The sequence below is a fragment of the Protopterus annectens genome, chromosome 10.part0, assembly GCF_019279795.1.
Source record: "Protopterus annectens isolate FY-2018-M chromosome 10.part0, PAN1.0, whole genome shotgun sequence".
In the NCBI taxonomy this organism is placed as follows: domain Eukaryota; kingdom Metazoa; phylum Chordata; order Ceratodontiformes; family Protopteridae; genus Protopterus; species Protopterus annectens.
This window is the reverse complement of record NC_056744.1, coordinates 585979267-586001620: the sequence shown is the minus strand read 5'-3', so window position 1 is coordinate 586001620 and position 22354 is coordinate 585979267.

Here is a 22354-nt window from a genome sequence, read left to right as displayed (position 1 = left end):
TAGTTTTGGACTCTTTTAAATCATTTAACAGTTAGAATAATATGCATCATATTATTTTATTTTTGTTTGTTATTTTGTGTTTGATACATTTGTATTCTTCTATTTTACCTGGGTTAAGTCTTGAACAGTTTAAAATTTGTTCAGGCTTACATTTATTTATTTTGATTTACTCTTCTGTTAAATTTAAGACTACATTTTATTTTCAATTATTGTAATTCCCTTGTACTTATGTTATATGTTTAGTTTGTCTGATGCGATTTGTTTGGAAAACACTGCTCCTAAACACACCATTTGTTTTAGGAAGAAATGAAAATAAATCACTGCAACAACAACAAATACTCTCAAGATTAAAAAAAAAATTATACTTAAATTTAAAAATTAGCCCTGATCAAATCACTCTAAATCAGGTATGAAGTAAATATAACCACCAAAGGATAACGACAAAACCTTCTTTATCTATGTTAGAAATTCCAGAAACAATGCCCAGCACTGTGCAGAACTAATAGTAAGAGGATATCACATACTCAGGCCAAAAGGACGTGGCCAATATACTAGCAGACAAATTTAGTTCAAACTCCACCCACTCTTCTCTGCTATATATCCAGTTCACATCCCTACATCTACAGCTCCTTAAATCTCCCAAGAATAAGTCATCAAAGCACTATCCAAGGTAGAGAATACTACGTCTATGGAGCTAGAAATCATACTGGGCTGTCTGCTGGTTAGTCTGATACATGAATTGTCAGATCCTCGCAGAGGTTATTCAATATCAGTATCCAAACGGGCTTCATACTGGATAAATGGAGGACAGAAATGGTCATCCTCATGCACAAAGATGGGACATCAGTAAACATGAGTGATTGCAGAACTGTAAATTTGACCAGCCTCATCTGTAAGGCTATGGAAAGGATCATTATGGAATTAATAAATAAGGACACAGCTAAGCTACAAACTCTCAACCCAAGCCAGTTTAGATTCATCAAGAGCAGATCCTACCTAGTTAACTTGTTAATTTATTGAGAATTACCAAAGCAATTAAAAGGGACAAATCATTACACACTGCATACCTAGACTTTGCAAAGGCATTTTACACTATCTCACACTCAGGTATTGTAGATAAACTGTTTCATGTAAATGAAAAACTCTATGCAACACATTGGATAGTAAACTGTATCACAAATGTATCCCAGGAAATAGGGGGAGGTTCTACCTCCTCCAAAAGACCTGAAACTAGCTGTGTACCCCAGGGCTCCTGGGCTACTACTCTGCAGCATTTACTTATCTGAAGTCAAAACAAACATTAAGAGTTTATGACTGATCAAGACTGCAGATGACTGTAAACTTGGTGCCATCATAAACTCCCCAGAGGACAACAAATCCTTCAAGAAGGCATAATGTAGTTTAAAAAATCCTCACAGAAGGCCTTTCCCGGACCAATAGCTGGTGACAAAACCATGAAATAAAATTAAATTCCAAGAAATGGATAATCATGTCCATTGCAATCCTGAATTTCCTTGTAAGTTTTAGATTGACACCACCTCCCCAAAAGTTGATGCCATAGTCAGAGATTTGGTAACCTATGTTGACAATGAATTGCCCTGTAATCACCACATATTCACAATTTAAGGAAGTCCTTTTTGTAAGGCATGGTGACCTGCTCTAATGTAATCAATACTTTGTGCTTCACTCTCGTCAGGGCAATGACTGAATATAATGACCCATTTGTTATGTACCTGTTCAAACACTTGTCACAATTGGAGCAAGTACAACTTTTTCTTATTAAAAAAAAAAACAAGAACGTGAATCCCAAAAACAATGCAGACCATCTCAATGCCTTTTTCTTGTTCTTGCTATCATACAGACTACAAAGAGGCAACCACTGCCTAGAGTATAGAGCCTCAACAGACCCTGTACTGTCAGACCATTTACACATTCAGAAGTCCAGTGGTAGCATGAACACCTGCTCCAGGAATCTTTTTTGCAAATATAAATAGAACACATTGGAGGGATAGGTATGTATCACAGGCAGTACCTCTTTTATGGAACCGTCTTCCACAGTACTTCCCTTATTTTATTCAAAAGTAATTTGGATGACAAGTTGGTAAACTGCAAATTCACACCTGATATTACACCCATATCTCACATGGCTAGGAACAACAAGGAAATGTCCCAACATTTCTTTTCTCTGCACAGCCCTGGGTTATTCAAAAGGGTGAAAAACTCCCATGAGAATGTAAGGCTAGGCTTCTTAAGGTGCTCATACTTCAACAGCCTAGTAAGTACCCATGAAACTATGAACCTAATTCAGCACTATGATATTGATAAAGTTCTAGTATTCTAGTCTTCATTTAAATATTGTAATTTTTATATCTAGAATAACAGTTCATTCTGTGGTTTACTTGTTTAATTCTAACATGCTGCCTTAAAACAGGAGTGCAGTTTTGTTAAAGCTGATACTCTATGTACATGACTATTTTTTCAGACCTATAACTTACAATTTCATTGTTTCTCTCTCTCTCTCACACACACACACACACACACACACACACACACACACACACACACACACACACACACACACACATATACACACACACACATATATATACACACACACACACACACACACACACACACACACACACACACACACACACACACACACACACACACACACACACACACACACACACACATATATATATATATATATACACACACACACACACACACACACACACACACACACACATATATATATATATATATATATATATATATATTATACTCCTCATTTCTTTTTAAACTGTAGCAAACCACTTTCTACATTTGTGGCTATAAGCTAGTTTATATGCCACATGCATTTCAGTCCTGACCAGTAATGCACTAAAGAATGATTAGTATCTGATAATCGTTTCCAATAATACTTTGAGCCCGGAGAGGTTGCCCCTTACACCTATGCCTCTGATTTTTTCATACCATTGTTGTTTCTAACTCATATTTTATATATACATATATATATATATATATATATATATATATATATATATATATATATATATATATATATATATTTCATCTGCATTGTGATTACTTATTCAAAAGTTATTCTACAGCATTATTGCTATACTGCAGTTTGTTTTGTTGTAGGTCACTGCTCAGCTGTTGGAATTTCCTCAAAAAATACATTTTAAATAAAGTATAGATTAATTGATAGATGGGTCCACTAGGGTGATTCAACAGGTAGTACTCTACTTAGTGAGGGAACACAATAAAGTATGGCTTCATTTTTCTGTACAGCCTTATGAGAGATTAGCACAGAGGATTAAAGGTCTGACCGATAAAAAACTGTTTTCTCTATGCAAATGAATGTTGTGGTTTCCCTACCACTTCCATGTCTTCTGCCTCATCATGGGGACTCAGGCTTGGGGAAAATTGGCTAGCATGTAGTACTCTCACCACTGGTGCAGGAATATCCAAAGGTAGTGGATTCAGCTTTCACACCATGTGGCTGGGTTATTATGATGGTTGGAAGAGCCACATACTGCAAAGTGCCAAGTGGATATGAAACAGTCAGGATTCGGAAGTCATTGTACATTGGATGGCTCAGATCATATAATGTGAGCAGATTGGCTGTTCACAATTAGATAGGACTCCCAGAAATAGAATAGCTAGGTAGGCATTCATGTTTACACTGAGTTGTGATTAAGCAACAATACAGGAAGAATGGTAAACAGTGCCAGAGCAGCATGACAACATATTTTCTTCACTTTGTTTCAGCATACAGCCCTGAGAAAAGGGTAGCAAGGGTTGCAACTTCACTTTGTTTCAGCATACAGCCCTGAGAAAAGGGTAGCAAGGGTTGCAGCTTCACTTTGTTTCAGCATACAGCCCTGAGAAAGGGGTATCAAGGGTTGCAGCTTCACTTTGTTTCAGCATACAGCCCTGAGAAAAGGGTATCAAGGGTTGCAGCTTCACTTTGTTTCAGCATACAGCCCTGAGAAAAGGGTATCAAGGGTTGCAGCTTCACTTTGTTTCAGCATACAGCCCTGAGAAAAGGGTATCAAGGGTTGCAGCTTCACTTTGTTTCAGCATACAGCCCTGAGAAAAGGGTATCAAGGGTTGCAGCTTCACTTTGTTTCAGCATACAGCCCTGAGAAAAGGGTATCAAGGGTTGCAGCTTCACTTTGTTTCAGCATACAGCCCTGAGAAAAGGGTATCAAGGGTTGCAGCCTAGAAGAGCAGCAATGGCAGCAGTTAAATGATCTGTGGGCATGAGCCAGAAGGACAAGTGGTAATGGACACTGGAACTGAAGTGAACTGAACATGAGAAAGGGCCCAGACAGCATTACTCGTGGCACACAAAGTTAAGATAAGAAGCTAAGGTGGCAGGCTGGGCCCACGTCAGACTGGAGGCAAAAAAAAGGGAGATCATATTAGAGATTTTTCATTCTGTTTATTTCTAGGATGTATACAAGGGAAGTATATTGTGAGAGATGGAGTGCATTGATGAGTCAAGTGAACTCCATCCTGGATAACATGGGAAGGGAAGATGATGATCCAGAAAAGGACTGAACACTTTGCCTTGAGCAAAAAAAGGGTAAGAAGGAAACAGTGGCATCATGAATAAGAACCAACAGTCAATTAAACTGGCAAAAGACAAGGCTGCTACAGTGGTGATGAAAGTGCACACCATTTGCATGGTACCTCAGTTGCAATCACAAGTGGAACCAACAGGTGACCACATGGTGAAACAGAGGTTGATCAAGGGGGAACTGTTACAATCTACTCAACAGGATTGCAGGGAATATTTCATAGGCCTGATAGGCACTCACATGCAAGAGTGCTGAAGTGCACTCAGGAGCCATTGAGGCTGGGTAGGAACATAGGAAAACATAAAGAAATTTGGTATATCTGACAGTGGCTGAAGCTACTGGACATTAGTATCTTGCATATTCACTCTGGGCCCCAGTTCGCCTCACTGGGTCAAAGCCATGAGGAAAGCAGAGAGTTTAGGCCAGGTAAAGGTAAGGTCACTGGGTGAGGTAAATGAATGTGTATACTTGACAGCACACATCTCGCTGACAGTCAAAGTAAAGATTTGAAGGGGAGATGACATGGAGGCATTTGACTTTATTAATGCCACAGGCATTCAGAGAATATTTGACAGTGAGGCACAGGGAAATAAAAATTTTACAATAGCATGTGTGGCATGTGTGGCATGCCGCAGTGGTACAGCAGTAGCATTGTTACCTCACAGCAAGAGGTTCTCCCGTTTGATTCTCGGCTTGGCTTGGGAGTGCCTTCTGTGTGGAATCTGCATGTCCTCCCTGCGGTTGAGTAGCGTTCGAAAGACATGTGTGCGTAAATGGGCGTGCCTTCATTGAAGGTTGGGCGTTGAGCTGGCACCTCAGTGTTTCGTAAAAATCTACTGCCAATCATTAGCAGACCGGAGTTCTGCTGTGGTGACCCCTTACCGGGAAAAAGCCGAAAGACAAACAACAACAATAGCATGTGTGGCATTGGGAAGGAGTGAGCTTCTGAAAGGAATGAAGATAAAATGGGACAACTGGGTGTCAAGTTTTGTGCATCTTATGGCCATTACCGTGGAAAGGGAATCATGGCAAGTTGTAGACAGTGGAAAAATCCTAAGCTGGGAATCACAGAGTACTGACATGTGACTTGAAACTATGGACAAACGACAGTTGTGCTGGGATGAAGCAATTTCACAGAACAGATGGCCTTTCAGTGCTGGGAAATGTGGCTGGGTATTCTGTCATTTTGCACACCAGTGAACCTGCTGTAGAGGACTGTACACAACCTTGCACTGTGTCTTGAAGCAAAACTACTTTGGGCACAATGATGGACATGATTTGGCAAGAACCATATCAAGGGGAGATCTCAGGTCCCACAACAGGGGAGTTTACAGATAACAAGTGCTGTTAGTGGAGCAAGTGGCCCAACCTACAGGCAAGGGGAGGGGGCATTCCACTGTCAGAACTGATGCTGCACTGAGTATGCAGGCTGGTTACCCACAGAGTGATGTATCCAGGAAACTGATAGCAAGTTTTGGGTGTGGCGTTCTGATTAAAGCTAGCATCATTCTGTAAATAGAGTTTGCAGTAACCTTGTTTCCATAAAGGGATGGTAAAGGAAATTTTGGATAAAGAAATTTGGCTGAAATGGGTGGTTGACCCATTTAGCACCCTATAGCTTCTAAATGTCAAGGTTTTTTTCAGTTAGTCCATCACTTATCCTTTCTGGAAGGGATTCTTTCAACTATTCCATTGAAAAAGGGCATCTGAGTACAATATGTGTCACTGCTCACCAATGCTGTACACATCCTGAAGACACAGACATTGAAATGGATAGCCAAGCTGGACATTAATCAGGTTTTCATTTTCTACTGATGCATGCAGAGGCCTAGCACATATTGGGAATGAGACTTGAGGAAAAGTTTTATCTTGGGAAGGCCATGCCCATTGTCTGTGCCATGGTGTGAGCTGGCTTTGAAAGCATAGCATAAAGATACACTGAATCTAGGCGTCTCCAGAGGAATGATGCACAGCAGTACATTCCCTCAATGATAATTTGACCATGAATCTACCAAAGGAGGATACCTCAGGTGTGAAAAGATTTTGGGACATATGTATGGCCTTAGGTGTGCCACTGGATTGCGAAAATGAGTATGAGATCATCACTATCATGATCTTTTTTGGGATTGGAGACTGACACTAGAGGGCAGGCATTGCAATTCCCTGGTAATTAAGTTTTTCCAGTTTTGAAACCAGCAGGGCTGATAAAAAAAAAAAAACTGTTCGTCCTTTTCAATCTCTTATCAATACTCTATTAGCATGATCTATCACTAATGGTAGTTTCACTTTAACTGTACATAATCATTTGGATGTATCCACTAAATGTAAACAAACCTTTTTTATGTAAATTACTGTAGCTCTAGTTATTGTGTCTGAAACCGATATCTTCTATGAATTTGCTTCTCATTTAGCTGTATTTTGTTTCTCTATTGTATGCATTTGTTACTCTTGGAGCCTTTATCCCTGGCCTTCTGTTGGAAAAGGGCCTATGTCCAGTCGGACTTTCCCGGTAAACAAATATAAAATAAATAAATAAATAAATAAATAAATAAATAAATAAATAAATAAAAATAAATAAATAAATAAATAAATAAAAATTATAAATAAATAAATAAAATGAAAGAGAAAAGCGTAGGAAAAACACCTCATGAAACTGCTGGGATTACTTAACTTTGCTTTCTAGGGCCATTACCCAGGTCATATATTTTGCAGATCCTTATCTCGCATGTTAAAAGAGTCTAGCAGAAACACCACTTTGTCAGGGTCATGCAAGACTAGTGAGCCAACCTCAATATCTGGAAACACTTCATTGGGACCACCTTTTGTCAAAGTGATTGGGTCAGCATTAAGTAGCTTGAGCTCTACACTGATATGGCATTTTCAGTGGGAATGGAGGGCTTGTTTGCTGGGAGGTGGTTCTCAGTGACATAGCTAACAGAATTGGAGTTGTAGGTAATTTGTGACATCACATTTCTGGAAATAATAACTGCCTGTGTCAACCTGTTGTTAGGGAAGAGGGAAGAAAGCAGCCATAGGATTAGGTTTCACTCAGATAATCAAGCGTTGGCAGCAGCTCTAACCAGTTAAATATGCTCGGGTTAACAGGATATACGGGTTGGTTGGAAAGCTAGTGTTACATGTCTTATAACATTTCCTTTTCTCTAAATTATGTACCAGGGCAGACAAATGATATCTCTGACTCTGTTTCCCAGCAGCAGTTTTATAGCTTTAGAATCTAGCTCCAGAGGTAGCACATGAGGGATATAGTATTCCAGATATGGTTTGGAGCATTTGACTGCAATTACAGGCAAGAGAGAGAGAGAGAGAGAGAGAGAGAGAGAGAGTCCTGGCTGCACAGTATAAGGTATGTTTGTAGCTTCCACAAATAGTCTGCCAGCATAAGAGAGGGTATAGCCCCAGGACCTGTTGAAGAAATACTTTGTTCATAGGTGGGAAAAAAGTGACTCTTTTGAAGCCAACCAGGTGCACATGGTTGCTATTGGTTGAATATAGAAACAGAAGTCATATGCAGCCAGAGCAAGACTGATTCCTAGGCAGAATGCTGACAGGATGTGGCTGCTACCAGCAACCTGAGGTTTAGCTTCAAATATACTTTGTTTTTAGTGGAGGAAAAGGGCCATAATGTTAGGTTCCATATTAATAATATTAACATTGAACATTTTATATCTGAAAAGTACAATTATTGAGCAGTCTGTTATTGATAGAAAACCTACAGAATGCAATAAAATCTCTGCCAGAATGGTTGTACCTGCATTTTGTTGTTTTGAAATTGCTAAACTAATTGAATGTCCTGCGGCAGTTGAGGGAAATGAGCTACAAGCACTGCTAGACTTTGGTGGAATGGTCTCCATAATACAAGCCAGTTTATCTGTAAAAAGAAAACTAAACTGTGGAAGTAGTGAAGAGCAGAAATGATATGCCATATCCCACAGAATTTGCAAAGATGTTGTGCTGTGTTGCATTTTACTTAGTCTAACCCATTGTATGCTAATATTCCCCTCAGTTTAAATAACCATGGCAATAATGGCAAGGAGGCAACTCTTCTGGTACAGTATAACAACAGTATAAGTGGGTACATGCAAGAAAACAAGTCAACAAGCCTCAAACTTACTCTCAGAAAAGTAGAAAGGGCAATTTCTAACCCACACAAATGCTAAGAAACTGGAGTATCATAAAGACTGAAAGGAAATATTAGGGAGCTGAATCACTTCACAACAATCTTGGAGAAAGAAAAGACTTTAAACGTAGCAAGGTAAAACAAAACTAAGGTTGTAAACTAAGCAATGTTCACCTGTTTCTTATGCCAACTTGAAAATGCAATATTAAGTGTTATATATAGTAAATAAAAGCAAGAAAGACATCATACAGCAATTGTTGGTACCCAAGCCCATCTGGATATTAGTAATCAGACTTACCACAGTCATGTGGTTGGAGTACACATAACTAAAGGCAAAACTAAGGACAATGATTTGCTAAGATTCTACTTGCCAAGAATAATGTGACATATTGTAAATGTCATAGGATCATAGGATCATAGGCAGTTACTAGGCTAATGGCCCAAGTGCCCTTGCAAACCTAGCCAAATTTTACCCTTGTTACCATGATCAGCAAATATTCCCCCTATCTAAGAGAGACACAGGTAGAACCCCTGGAGTAAATTTATGGTTATCCATCCAATCATCCAGATTGTGTTTGAAGAGGGCCAGTGAAGGTGCTCTGTTTGATGTGAAGTGGAAGTCTATTCCAAAGGTATGGTAACCTCAGGGAGACAAATATGTCCCTCCAACAGTTTCTATTGATATCACATACCAGGTTTAGGTCTTTAGAGCAAGTAACCTGTGTGCCATTTGACTTGTAGATGTGCAGCATTTCCAATAAAGTGGGAGCAGAGATCACCTTATATGCAAGGCAGTGATCACCCTCTGAGTAGTCTGTATGAAACAGAATAAAGTGACAGTGATTTCAGCCAATCCACATAGGATAGCTGCTGAAGACCTTGAATTTTCTTTGTGAGGAACCTTTGTGGTCTCTGCAGTTGCTGCAGATGCTTTGAAAGGTACATGCCAAAAGGGGTGCTGTACTCAATTATTGGCCTAATGAATTAATAGTACAGGGAGGTAATAACTTCAATTTTCTCAAGGCAATGCCCTTACTTATGAGGTGAGCCATATAGAATGCCCTTTTTACCACTCTGGAGACATGGCGATCATAGGCAAGGTTGCAGTGAGCCTGAGTGCCCAGATCTCTCACCACTGAGTGCTGTACTTTGCTTATTGGCATTGATGTGGTAATTTGCAGGAACATCGCTCTTGCTGAAACGTATGATAATACATTTTTTTTGCTTTGAGTTTGAGCCATGTTTTGGGCACCAGTCATTTGTTTGCGTAAGACCTTCTTGAAGGATGTTAACATCGTTTGGAGATTCTATGACCGCACCCAGTTTACAGTCAGCAAACTTTGTCCACCACAGTCCCTTGGTTTTAGCTTGTACTTTTGAGAAATAGATTCCAAACAGCAGAGGTCCCAGGACTGAACCCTGTGGAACATCACCGGTTACAAGTCTGCTGTTGGAGGTGGATTCCCCTATTTTGACTGTATCAGTTCTATCAGAGGGCCAGTTTGCAACTCACCTTATGATATAAGGGTTGATGTCTAGATGGTAGAGTTTGTCAATGATGCCTGAGTGAGGATAGTGTCAAATGCCTTGGCCAGGTCTAGGTAGGCTGTATTTACAGATTTCCCCTCGTCCAGGGCCCATGTAAATGTCTTGAAGAAGTCCATCAGGTTTAACAAGCATGCTCTCCCCTTGACAAATCCAAACTGGGTAGGATCTAGTGTTTGAAGATTACCTATATCTTTGTTGATAATGTCCATAATGATTCTCACTATGGCCTTGCAGATAAGGATAGTCAGGCTATTAGGTCTGTAGTTCCCAGGGTTAGTAGAAGCACCACCTTTGTGCAGGGTGATAACAGTGACTCTTTTCCATTCAGCTGGGATAACGTTGGTGCTTAGACAGAGATTGAATAGAGTAGCCAATAGTGATGGTAATTCCTGTTTGAGTCACTTAGGATGGAGCCTGGGATGTTATCAGGTCCCACTGATGCTGTGTTTTTGGCCTTAGAGAGGGCGTTTATGACCTGCTTTTTAGAGATACAAGATAGGAGACAGGTGGTAGGGATGTCTTGAAGTACGTGTGGCGGGGACGGGGGAGTGATGTTTTTACTGAACCTGTTGGCTAGCAGGTTAGCTATGTCCACCGACTCAGTGTATGTGTTACCATTAACTATGAGTTTGATGCAGATCTGCACCTTACCTTTTTGGTTACAGATGTAGAACTCCTTATGGTTGTCCTTGGTTGAGGAAGCTAACTTGGATTCATAGTTTGCCTTGGAGAACTTCACAAGAAGTCTTATTTGCTTATTTAAGCTGAGAAGGGAATGTCTTCATTTTAGAGCCTGCTCCTTCTTACTCTTGGACAGCAGTTTCTTCCTTTTATTGTAAAGCCTGTTAATGGTGGGTGTTCACCAGGCAGGTTTGCTTTTCCTTGAAGAGCTTGTTTTGGTCCTAACAGGGACTGCCGGGTCAGTGCAGTTATACAGGTGCTTATACAGGGAATTGGCGGAGAGCTCAGCATAGTTACTGGTTCCATCTGAGGGAAGAGGTACAATGAAGTTGTTTATACCAACCTGTAAGAGGTTATAATCTGCTTTGGAGAATTTTTTTAGTCTAGTTGCTGCTAGGGGAAGATCAGGTGTGATAGTTACCTCAAATGAGACTGCTTTGTGGTCGTATCTCATCAGGGATGAACTCACAATGGGGGAGCTACAGTGGTCTACCATATTTGTAAGCACCAGGACCAGAATGTTGGCACCCCTGGTGGGTGTGTCAACCAGCTGGTCCAGGGCACTGGAGCTGACAAAGTTGAGGAACCTTTGGGCAGGTGAGGATGAGCAAAAGTAATTCACCCAGTAAATGCTAGTGTAGTTAAAATCACCTCAAATTATGGTGTTAGGATGTATCTTGATAGAGTCAAGTTGATCCAAATAGGCAGTGTGTGTCCAGATTTATAGAGGGGTTCTGTAGCTGGCAATGACTTGAAAAGGTGTCCTAACAACAGTTAATTGCACCTGAAGTATCTCTAGGACATCGTACTGTTTGACTAAACTGAAGGTATAATTATCCTTGATGAATATTGATACACCACCTCCTTTAGTTCTTGCCTTCAGTTTGTGATCTGAACTTGTGGAAGAAGGTGTAACGTGGTACGGCTGGGGTGCTGTCCACAGCCTTGAAACAGGTCTCCATGATTGCACAAATGTCTACGTCCTCCAGGGTGAGGACTGCTTTCAGTGAGTGCAGTTTCATATTAAGACTCTTAGCATATAGCAACATGACCTTGAGGCTGTTTTTGATTGGTATTTTTATGTTGGGAGTTTTGTCCTTGTGACACTGCCTTAAAAAGGCACTATGGAGGTGGCAAGGGCCTTAGCCAGTAGCAAAATCCCAGGGGTGACAGCTGAAAACCATCTCTGGTAAAGCATTGAGATCTGTTGATCATGTCATTCCAGGCTGACAGATACTGGAGCCTCTTAGAATGGCACCAAAAACTAAGCCAATTATCAAAGTCAATAATTTTCTGTTTTTATTGAGGCATCATTCTAGGTGAAGGTAAAATGCTGCATAAGGCTAAGGACATACCTGCCTGAGACACATAATCTGAGAGTTTAGTCATGTCTCTCTTTATATAGTCCAGAGAGGTACGTCTCAAGTTGTTCACACCAACATGGACTATGACAGAGTCATAAAAGTACCTGTTGTTGAGAGACTTGAGTACATGTGTGATGTGGCAGATCCTGGCACCTGACAGACAGCTGACCATGACCTTCTCCTTATCCAGCCTGGTGAGAGGGAAAACTGTGCCAGTTGCGCTGAAAGTTAGACTCAAGAAAGTCAGCTTTAAAAGCTCCCTCATTCCTATGTTTATTACAGAAGCCTTATTTGAATGGATTGTCTTGTTCATCACTGGACTACTGGTCAAGTCAAACAGCTGGTTCCAATACATTTTAGTCATCCCGGACAATAATATAAAATACTCTGAAGTCATGACACTTTGTAAATATGACACCAAATGCATATTGAAGGAAATACTTGTATTGATTTCTAGGTTGAACATACTTAAATAGATAGCTCTATGTCAGGAAATCATTTATATCCAGAGTTATGTACCAGCTATATCCATGTTTCAAAGTTAAGCAAAAAAAAAAAAAAAGAATTGCAGAGCTAGAAAACCGTGACAGAAAGGTTTATTTAAAATGAATAGGAGAACAAAACAAAGTTAAGCAACTCAAAATTTCTGTGTATCACCCTCAGGTAGATGGACCAGTCAAGGGTTTCAATAAGCTGTTGAGGGTTATTGAAAAGATACACCGAGGAAGATAGGAAAATTGGAACAAATTTTGTCTAGCCTATTATTTGTTGTTATGATAGTTCCACAGACATCAAGAGGATTTAGTCCCTTGAATTTCTTTATGATAGACATTATTGAGGGCTATTAAATGTAGTCAAGGAAATATGGGAAGAAGTAAAAGCCCCATTAAGTAGCATTCAAGAATACTATACTTCAATATAGGCTAAAGGTACTGTTGTGAATAGTCTTTGTATATATGAGACCCAAAAAGATCCTGGAATGCTTAATAAATAGCATGAAACATGACCACTCTGGCCCACTCGAATCAATTTTCAACTGGAGCCTAGAGTCAGGTTTTGCTCCCAAGGAGTCAACGATGGCTACAGTCATTCCCCTGCACAAATGAGGTCCAACCACTGACCTGGGTATCAACAGGTTCATAAGTCTGACTAGCCTCATATGTAAGGCCATGGAAAGAATTATCATGGACATGTTAAATGAGGATATATGTAACCTGCAAATGCTGGATCCATCACAATTCAACTTTGTTAAAGGAAGGCCATGCCTATTAAATCTAGTGGACTTCTTTAAAGGGTCACCAAATCAATGGATGAAGGTGCACAAAGCTTACCTTAATCTGGTAAAGGCTTTTGATACAATACCCCACTCAGGCATTATAGACAAGCTCACTAATTTAAGCATAAATTATTTTATTATCCACTGGATTGCTAACTGTCTCACTGAAAGAACAGAGAAGGTCAAAACACGTGTGGCCATCTACACCAAGAGTCCAGCTACTAGCAGAGTTCCTCAGGGCTTGGTACTGGGTCTGCTCCTCTTTGGCATCTATTTCACTAAAATGGAAGCAAATACTGAAGGTTTATGGTTAACTAAATTTCAAGATAATTGCAAACTGGGGGTTATCATTGACTGCCCTGCAGACAGTAGCATTATTTAAGAAGATCTATCTCTAACTAACAAATGGTGCAAAAGCCATGACCTTAAACTCACTGCTAAGAAATGCATAATTGTACCCATTTAGAAGCAAACCATCCTGGTTAATTACCATGTTGATAATACACCCCTAAGAGTCAATTCACTGGTCTGGGATTTGGGTACCCACATAGCCTGTAGCCTTACCTTTGACTACCACGTGACCACAATGGCAAGGAAATCCTTTTATGTTGTGCAATTTACAAGTAAAGGCAAGACATATAGGTCCAAAGAGGTCATTATCACACTGTACTCTCCCCTTAAAAGGCCAGTCATAGAGTACAATGCTCCCTTCCGTATGTACCTGACTAGGCATATGCAGCAACTAGAGTGACCTCACAGGTTCCTTACAAAAAGAATACAAAGAATAACAAACCTGCCTTTCATAGAGCACCATAACCCCTTTCCCTCTACTCAGTCTCCTATAGATAGCTGAGAGATCATCTATGCTTGACTTACAAGGAATCTGCAATCCCCACACTTATGAATGTCCTACATATTTGTAAGTCAAACAGTAGCAGAAATATAAAGTCTAAGGACCTGAATTTTGTCTGTAACTTAAGTAGAACATGCTGCTCCTCATATGGATCAGGCTTCACATTCATGTGAAGCTGATTTTATCTATTACCCAGTCTAAGAGCAACCTAGAGCAAGTGAATGGGAAGTAGAAAAGTTATACTGGGCCTCGTACCAATGTCCCTTACGGACTGATGTAGCTTATAAATGTCTGGCCTTCAGTGCCTTATTTGGATACAGGATGTCATTATTCTTTTGTGAAAACTTGGCTAGGCTTAGAAAGGTCCCAGGTCATTAGCCTAGTAACAATCTATTAATCTATGAATCTATGTGGAAAGACACAGGTAGTCTAATGAGATGACTTATGTCTGAGGTCCAGGTGTTAGTTTTAGTTCCCTCTCTTTGAAATGCATTATTAGTAAAAGTGACAATGGCCATTTGAAGTAAAAACAATGAATTAGATAAGCTGGCAAGTTAGTAAAAGTAGGCCCAAGCAAATATATCATGTTAATGTAGTGAAACCTTGGTAGGAACCGATAATGTTGGTAACTGAAAATATGGAAGCTGACAAAGTGAAAAGACTAATTTCCTTACCTAAGGTGCAAGTGGAAGATACACAGTTAACAAAAATGACATACAGGACTTATTGAAAAGAAAAAGAGAGGTCTTCTCATAATTGCTGTGGCAAACAAAGCTAATCTATCATCATAGTAAAACCAATCACAGAGAAAGAGTTAGCATAAAGTCCTATAAAATTCTAAAATGACCAAATAAAGTAATTCAGGAAGAGAAGAGGAAGATGTTACACTTTGAGGTAATTGAAAAATCCAAGAGTGGCTAGAACAGTGATAGTTTTAGTCTCAAAACCATTGTTTTGTCATAATGTATGGAAATTAAACAATATTTCTAGGATTAATGTTTATCAATCTTATCCCTGGTAGATTAATAAATTGTGCAACTAGGATAAATTAAGTTTCTGACTATGCTGTGCTCAACCAAAGGGTACTGGCAAATGTCCTTGACATAGAAGGCTAAAGAAAACTGTATTTTTATCATTTTGAAGGGCTATTTTAACACAGCTTCCTTCCTTTTGGCTTGTACAGGGCTCCGGCAGATTCCAAAGAGTGCTGCATAAGGTCTTGAAATCTGACATCTGCTATGTAGTTGCCTAAATAGCTGACATAGTCATATATTATGAAGACCAGTACTTTGATCTATTCAAAGTACAGCTTGTACTGAATTCTCTAAGGGAAGAGGAACCAACAGTGAACTGTTCTAAAAGTAGAGTAGGCAGGGTAGAGATTAATTATGTCAAGTAATATAGGAGGGAACAACACAAAAAACAGGAACCTGGCACAAATGCAATCCAAAAGAAACCAAAACCAAGGACACCTTCTAGAACTCGACCAAAAAACTTTATTGTTTAGTGCTTTCTTCAGCATAAATCAGCTGACTTCTTCAGAACAATATAAACACCTTTTACCTCCATAATATTTTTTTATATATTTTTAAGGTATATATTATGGAGGTAAAAGGTGTTTATATTGTTATAATAGCAAAAATGCTAAACAATAAAGTTTTTTTGGTCGAGTTCGAGAAGGTGTCCTTGGTTTTGGTTTCTTTTGGATAATATAGGAGGGAGAGACATTAGACAAAAAGGAAAGGCATGGAATGAAAGAAAGAATTGTCCAATCCTAGAGGCAAAAAAAGGCCAGAGCTTTTTAAGCTTAGCAGGGTATTATAAGAAATGCACCCTCACTTCTTCTCCATTGCATGAACCCTTACAAACTTCACTAATGGAAAGATGGCCATAAAAATAAAGTGGGCCATACAGGGAAGCACTGTATTAAAACAACTAAAAGAGGTGTTGTGTTCTGAATCAGTACTAACATTTCCTGACTTTAACAAATAATTGGCAGCATATACAGATACAGGACTAGGTGCTTTGCTGTCTCAAAAGTGCAGTGGGGAAGAGCATACTATTTACTTTTGAAAACATAAACTGTACATAGCAGAAACTAAATACTTCACTATCAAAGAGGAGTGGTTAGCCATTAAGTGGGTAATAACATTCAGTATTAATTATTTTGCAGAAAATGTATCTTAATAAATAACTTTGCTCTCCTACAGTGGCTGCATCAACAGAAAGAAGGACATATGAAATAATGTAGATGGAAATTATCTCCATAACTTATTATATTATAAGACACAGCACAGATCAGTCAAATCATCACAGTACAGATGGTCTCTCAAGGACACACAGACTATCCCAGTCATACGAGATTGATGGCTTCAAACTAAGGCATTAAATGCAACATAGTTTGGTGGTTCACACCAATAAAAGGCAGGAAGAAGCTATAGAAGGGACAAACTTGACTTATAGTATGCAACTACAGTGCTTATAAATAATTGCATCATGAATGTATAATTGTGTTTGTAAATATATCACTTCCAAATGCATTTATTGTGAATATATATATATATATATATATATATATATATATATATATATATATATGATCATTGAAGTATGTAATTAAGGGGAACATCTAAATCTGACAAAATCACTCTAGGTGTTCGGAAGTGAATGAGCAGACTATAAAAAAGAAAGGCTTAAAAGCCTAAGAATTGCAGAGGATTCACCTTTGGAGATGAGAACCTAGAATCTAGAGTTACAACTCTGCATAAAAGATATGTTTCTAAAAGACAGATTGCCAAAGAGAGGCAGGGATCATTCATACCTGAGTAAACCATAAGAAGAAACTTTGATTATGGATAGACTCTGAACTAATGTTACTAAAGGTACTGCTGCTTCCACTTAATTAAAGACTACAGAAATTTGTTTTCCTGGAAGAAGCACACTCTGTGTTTTGCTATGTAAATAAAACTATCCCCAGGATTCAATAAAATCCATGCAGACTCCATGTAGAGCCTACACAGAATGTACCAGTGTACACAGCCATGGTTCTCCATCGGCAGCTCACAATGCATATTAATCATGGTTCACTGCTGAGGGAGATCACAGTAACATGGGTACTGAATCTCTGTAGGTAGCATTGTAATGTCCTGTGGTTGTGGATTGTCCAGGGAATTCTTGAACAGATGTTATGTACAGGTTAATGTACATAACTGTAATGTACCCTGGTAGTCTAGAAATATGTGTGAAGTGAACTTTTTTATTTATTTTTTTAATGCCTGTTTGCGCAACATGGAGCACAGCAATACCAAACTGCACTTACACATACACAGCTGACACCTGCCAGACATCTAAAAATAGAAACCAGATGTAATTCATTATTTATTTTTCTTTCTTTGAATGCTCGTTTGCGTGGTACGGAGCACAGCAATGCTGAGCTGCACTTACAGATGCACAGGTGACATTGGCCAAACATCTAAAAGTAGAAACCAGATCGAATTAATTATGTGTTGTTATCTACCTTGTTTTTATATTATGAATGGCCATTTGTATGGCACAACATGGTACCAGATTTAATTAATTATGTGTTGTTGTCTACCTTGTTTTTATATTATGAATGGTTATTTGCACAGCACTGCATGGTGCTTAGCAGTGCAGGTAGCTTAGTAGTACATGTGATGGTATACTGGCGTTCATGCTGTCCATGTAACTCAATAGGTAGAATCATGGCCTAGACTGTTGTAGGTCCCAGGTTTGACTTCCCAGCAGTCATAGGTTTTTATACATTTATTATTGTAAAAATGTGTCAGCTGACCTAAACGGTGGTTTAGCGTAAAAACATATTTGTTACATTTGAAAAAGCTGTGCGGTGCTAAGCACTGCTTAAACATGGTTAATGGCCATTCCTGTTTGTGCATTGCTAAGCTTCAATAAAACATGGTTATGTGAGTTTGCATGATGCTAAGCAAGGCGGGGCTTTTTGAATGTTGCTGTATGATTGTAAGGGTGGGACAACAGCCTATATTAATGGCACTATGCAGAAATTATGCAGGATTCACTGGAGTCTTATTAGCCTGTCAATATGCCTGGTAGTGTTGATGAGGAAGCATGGTTTTGGGAACAAAGGTGGGGTGTGCAGGAGTCAAGAGTGTTTGTTGGACTCCTGGTCTGAAACTACAAACCCCAGCTGTTGCAGGACAATTACCAGGGCTCAGAATGTAATGCTGAAGCTGGGATCAATTAGTCAGAGATCTTCCCAATGCTACTGGCATCTCACACACTGGAAAGCAGTGTCACCACCACTATGATGACTTGAAGAGAAGGAAGAGGGGAACCTTAGACACCTGGATCCAAGATGAGAGGACTGGACATACCCCACAGATATGTAAGTATGTTTGCTACTACTTTACTAATATACAAGTTGAATCCATGCAAAAATGGTATGCATAATGGTGTGCTTCTCTTCCAACAGCTGCAGCTGAATGGGCTTGCAATGTCCAGTCTCATGCCAGGAATCTAGCCAGGATGTGCCATGAGTGTGGTAAGTACAGATATTTTTTTGATAACTGTAGTGCAATAATCAATAAACAATACCAGTAACAATAAACAATAAGGTGTAAAGTAGGATTGTGGTTTGATAACTAGTGTGCTGTAATAAGTGCAGTGGGGCTGTATTCACTGCACTCCCACAACTAGTGCATGTCTGTTCTAATGTTGCTGCAGTCAACTGTAAAACTGAAATAAGTAAAGAATGCAAAAGTAATTGCCTGATAAATGTATTCCACAACCCACAGTACTGTTCACGGCTGTCTGCAGTCCACTTTCATTCACATAATGCTGTTTATTCCTCCCACTCCAGGAAGAAGGTATATGGGTAAGGTAACCCAAATGCTGGGCAGATATCATGTGTGTACTTCACAGATTCTAAGGAGCAATAACAATAACATGTAAAGTTAGATTGTGGTTTCATAGGAATATGTTGAAATAAGTGCAGTAGGGTTGTATTAATTGGATATCTGTTCTAATGTTTCTGCAGTCAACTGTAAACCTTAAATAAATAAAGAAGGCAAAAGTAATTGACTGATAAATGTATTGCACAACCCACAGTACTGTTCATGGCTGTCTGCAGTCCACTTTCATTCACATAATGCTCCCTATTCCTTCCACTCCAGCAACAAGATATATGGGTAACGTAGCACATGTTCTGAGCAGATATTATGTGTGTACTTCAAATTCTAAGGAGCAATAACAATAAAGTGTAAAGCAGGATTTTGGTTTCATAAGAGTATGTTGAAATAAGTGCAGTAGTGCTGTATTAATTTTATTTCTGTTCTAATGCCACTGCAGTCATTTGTTACATAATGTGCACATGTCCCCTGCAGTCACAGCTTTTGGGTTCTACTCCCATGCCTGCCAACTAAGACATGATGGCTGTCTAGTCTACTTATGTTATGAGTTATTTCATTCTCGTTTGCTGTTAACATACTTACTGTGATACTATTTAATGTCATGTTCCACATAATATACCTTAATATGTATTTGGATTAATTAATATTATGTTCCATTATGATAATACTAACATTGGTTTGGTTATTACTAACCTTAATGTATCCTTATATCAAATTTACTACAGATGACAAGGAAGGCCGATTCCATGTGATACACCTACCTTGGCTCCTCTGACAGTGGCACCCTGGCCCAGCACATCTTGGCTCACCCCAGAGCTCAGCCTCCACTTCTGCCACCCCAGGGCCAGTGAAGGAGCAGTGTCAACATTCCCATGGGTGGGGACTTGAGTCCTGCAGCTACCTTGTGGAGGTACTTGAGATTGGGATTCCACAACACCATCCCCATCCAAGGTGTTCACCCACTCTTGTGTCACACACCACCCCTCTCTGCTATCTTGTCTGTTTGCAAAAGCTTCCTCATCTTCCCAACTTACTTTCCCCACATGTACCTATCTCCCTTTCCTAAAATTCCACTCTTACCTTTAAAAAAAAAATGGCACCTGTCCCAAAAATAAATATCTTCCCATACATAGCTCTCCATTTCATACACGTGTCCACTGGGCACACATAAGTTGGTTCAATTGGCTTGACAACACAGTTATGTTATCCTCACCCCTCTTTCATGGGGTAACAGTCCAAATTAATCTACAAATTCTGTCAAAATGCACAGTTGTTGCTGTACAAGAAATGGATAGATATGGTTCTTTCCTACACCCTTCTTGTACATGCCTACATGCCTTTTACTATGTTTTTCCCCCTGATTGCACCCTATTTCACCACTGTCCTATCTCGCCTTTTTCTTTTAAGAGTATTTGCGCGATGCTGCTCGATGTGGCACATTGCACAGCTTTGCTAAGTTCAGATAAATGGAGCTATATTAATGTACTGTATGTGTTCTACATGAAAATAAACACCTGTCCACTATTTCGAACCTGAGACCATCACACCTGCAGACCACTGCATTAACCCACCATGCCACACAGCTATTAATTATAACAGGTGGTTTAACCAAAACATAATAATTGCAAGTTACCATAACTAAGTGTGAATAAGCAGAGGTGCACATTGCACCACTTTGCGCAAACTTGCTGAAAAAGTAACGGAAAAATTGGGAGTGTAATTTCCATTCTGGTACAGGAGTACACCACTTTAAAGTCAGACAAACACTAATGGATGTAACTGAGGTTTCTAATACCAGGTAAATGGGCACTTTTAACAGCAACCTGTACAAGTACACCTGCTATAACATTAATGGCAAAATACATGTTCAGCTGGGACTCTGGTGGAGAAATACATCCCTATAAAGCCAGGCACATAATAATGGATATAATGGAGGTATGTCACAGACTGTATTTGTGCATTTATACCTTCACAAAGACACATGTTGTAGCAGTGACTCAGTAGCTCATTCTGTTAAATGCTTTGCAAACAGTAACTTTTGACACACATAGTCCCGGACTCAAATCCAGTGGTGTGTAGCATTTACATTACATTATTGTGAGGCCATCAATGAATGACTGAGTCATGCACTCTTTATCCAGACAATGCATTTCAAATGAAATGTCTGCTTTTCACTGATGGAAGTCGCAGCACTGTAGTTACGAACACACTTGACATATCCCTATAGCAACACTATAAGTGCATAACATGTCAGGTCATGCATTAATATGCATTCGCAGAGGATTTTAACTTAGGTAATGCAAATGCGGCCCACTAATGTCAGAGTACAACACACAATCATTTCATAATGAAAATACAGATTAGCACAGCTGTACAACTAACATACACATATGGAAGTCCTGCTAGCAACAAGGAATGCAAACACGCATTTTCTAAATGACTACCATAATGTAATACATGGATTGAAATTTGCCCAAATGATTGACATAATGGCATAATTTCCCCCTATGTTGCTCAAGGACACAACAAACATGTTGACTCACACTCTGTTAGAAATACAATTGCCTAACATACTTATCTTAAACACATGCCTTAATTTGCAGTGGAATGGGTACACTCACAGTGACCCTGCCTCTACAACAAGGCTGCCTCAGATCCTACATTTACTCTTACAGCTTTGTGTCCTTCAAACTTTTCACACTCTCTGCCTATGCCTATTGCTTGCAGCATCAGTTGCAGCCTATTGCCCATGCATCTGTATGTAAAAGTAGAAATTAACTGCCTACATACCCTCTGCAATGATGTAGTATCTTGACCTCAGGAATGTCCAGCACAACATATCAGCAAGGGCTTCTTATCTACATGACGGCACTATACCTTGTTCAGTGGCTGCATGTCATTGGCTGATTATACTGTAAATCAGCTGTGCTGGCTGCAATTAACAGCTCAGAACCATAGATTGATTAAGCGTCAATCACCTGGTAATGAGAACCAT